Source organism: Tupaia chinensis, unplaced genomic scaffold (genome assembly GCF_000334495.1).
Source record: "Tupaia chinensis unplaced genomic scaffold, TupChi_1.0 Scaffold143722_1, whole genome shotgun sequence".
Taxonomy (NCBI): domain Eukaryota; kingdom Metazoa; phylum Chordata; class Mammalia; order Scandentia; family Tupaiidae; genus Tupaia; species Tupaia belangeri.
The window spans coordinates 238164-241387 of record NW_006203571.1 but is presented as its reverse complement, the minus strand read 5'-3'; positions in this window follow the sequence as shown (position 1 = coordinate 241387).

The window sequence follows — 3224 nt, the reverse complement described above, 5'->3', positions numbered from 1 at the left end:
ACTTGAGATTGGTGTGAGTTTAGACACAGAATAAAGAAATCCTGTTTCCAACTGTTCCCCTTCCAGGATCCCTGACTTTGACTCTTTATCCAATGGGAATCTCTTTTCTCTTATCATCATTCTGCCAGAATGATAAGGTACACACCAGTATTTTAGCAATCTATGCTTGCAGTCCCTTCAGCAGCAATGGACTTGAGCCCACTCTTTGGGCAAAGTTATGAGAGTTAAAAGGAAAAAAATTCTGGAATTTCACCAATTTGTAGACTGCATCTCTAAGTTTTAAGTCCATGTCACAATCTGCCCACTTCATTTTAATTTTTCAGAGTGCTCAGTTAATTGCAAAGTTGTAGTTTTAATCAGCAGGGGCCATAAGCTACAGTGCAGTGGGCTTTTCCAGCAGTAACAGTACTGGACCCTGGCCAGTTTTATTTGTACACAAATTAGTTGGCCATGTATACTACCAAAAGCCCTGCTTATTGAGAGAGTTTTTCCTTACAGCTTTTATTCATGATCAGGGACTGACACAGCTACAGAGAAACCTCCATTTATTTCCTTCTCTAATGTGAGTATTGAACTCACTCATTCCCACTAATGAACTAAGCCCAGGCTTCCTCTTCTTTCATCCATTTCTCAGAAAGTGACCCTCCCTAATCTGAAATGACATTGTGTTTATCTCTCACTTTCTAGAGCACATGTTGTCTTACCAAGGCCAGCAAATTGCTTGACATTTTAGCTCATTTGTTCCAATTAAATTCAGAAGCTTGTCACATCACTGGAAGTTTTAGTAGTCTGGGTCATGTCTGAATATTTCCTCTGAAGTAAAGAACAAATTACTACATTTCACATCCTGTTTTTTAATAAAATGTAATGGGAAGAATCATGGTCCTTCTGACATATCTGTGTTCAGATTCTCAGAATTGGTGATTATATTGCTCCATATGACGAAAAGTTTTATGGATATGATGAAGGTTAAGGACCTTGAGATGGAAGAATTATTTCGGATTGTCAAGTGGTCCAAATCTAATCATATTGAGACAGAAAAAATTTGCATCTATGGAGAAGTGGGATGAGGAAGGAGCATTAGAAAGGTATACCATTGAGGAAAGAGACCATACGTCAAAGAACGTGAGTAGCTTCAAGAAGCTGGAACAGCAAGGAAATGCACCTTTCCCTAGAGCTTGTAGGAATTAGTCTACTCTTGACAACTCCCTTGATTTTAGGACAGTAAACATATGTTGAACTATCGGCCTAAGTACTATAAGATAATACATTTGCTTTTTTCACTGTCAAGTTTGTGATAATTTATAAGAGCTAAAATGGAAAGTTAACATAAATTAAGTACAGAGTCTGGAAGTCCTTTTCACTTTTTGGATGTCTTTTTAGATTCAGCATGTTCAGATGACTGTCCTCTATGTAGACTCTCAAGTTGCAAGTACAGACTGGCTAGGCTCTATTGCTGCTTTAATTTATAGATATAGTCCTTTTTTTCTCCTTGGGTAGGTCCAGTATTGGGTCATGCATGTCTTAACTCTACTTATTGACAGAGTGTGGTCATCAGCAAAGTTGTTTTCTTAAGAAGGTAGATAAGGGAACCAGCAGTTAGTGTAATGGCTATGTCGCTGGATTCCCACGTAGTCGACTGTGGTTCGTGTCCCGGACCCGGTGGCTTAAAACTCACGCCGGGCGCGTGTGCGTGTGTGCCCAAGATCCCAGGAGAAGAATGGAGGAGAAGGGATTGCGGCGTGACCATCCCCCCTGGGGGGTGATTTCTCGCTTTCTGTCTCTATGTCTCTCTCTGTCTGTCTGGCGAGCGCACGTGCCCTACAGTGAAAATCTCTCCAAAAAAAAAAAAAGAAAGAAAAAAAGAAGAAGGTAGATAATAAATACATATTTCTCAATAACTGGAGGTTGTAAGGTAGATAATAAATACATATTTCTCAATAACCAGAGGGTGTGTGCCCTCACCAGAGAAGGACAAAGAGAAAGATCCCCCTCACACACAGTTGGGTGTTGGGTGTGAGCACACCTTAATCCCTACTCCTCTATTTCTCCATACTGCTGGGATTTTGGGTACCTCCCCCCCACACACACAAAACACGTAGCACGTTTTTCAAGCTACTGGGCCAGAATTCAACCTGCTATTGCCTTGTGGAATTCATTTCCTTCAACCATCAAGCCACAGGGACAGCTCTATATAGTAAATGTTATGAAATTTGTAAGTCAAGAGGAAAAATTAAGGATATTGAGAAGAAGAAGTTAAAATTGAATTGTCCTAAAATGTAACCATTTTTAAAAATGTGAAATTTATTCTTAGATTGTACATCATATAAAAATGGGATATAGCCATATTTATCTTATTGGCTAGAATTTGCTAACCTCTATCATAGTGAGAGTAGGGAATATGAACAATTGCAGAGGACAGATGTCTGCAACCTGTTCCATAATAGAGGGATGCTAGCTTTATCGGAGAGGAGAGGATTCCCTCCTGCTGCCCAGTGGAATTCAGGGAAACTGAGGATCAAAATTTTCAAGTGCACTACCATGCTCATATCATTTCATATTTAGAGTTCCCTCCCCAACCATGACCTTGATCTTGGACCAAAAACCTGCATGTTTGACCTTAATTGGAGTTCTGCTAATTGTTAATATAGTGATTAAGTCTTCAGGCATTTTCTTAGCTCTCTGAGTTCTCCAGTTTAAAGTGATTCAGATCCTTTTATAGACTGCAAGAGAAGACCTCTAGATTTCTCACTCATATTTTAATTGAAAGAGTGAAAAAAACATCTAGAATAATTTTGTACATCAGCATATATTAAATATTTCCAATTTTCTACAATGATAATAGCTTATACACAATACAGAATACTACTTAGCCATAGAAAAACAATAAGACACTGGGACCAGCAGTTGGCATAATGGCTATGTCGCTGGACTCCCATGTAGTCAACTGCAGTTCAAGTCCCAGACCCAGTGATTTAAAATCATGCCATGCACGTATGAGTGCATGCCCAAGGTCCTGAGAGAACGGAGAAGAGATTGCAGCATGGCCATTACCCCTGAAGGGGTGATTTTTCACTTTCTTTTTCTCTGTCTCTCTCTTTCTGGGGAGTGCATGTGCCACATAGCAAAAACTTCTCAAAAAAAAAAAAGAAAGAAAGAAAGAAAAGAAAAGAAAGAAGAAAGAAAGAAAGAAAGAAAGAAAGAAAGAAAGAAAGAAAGAAAGA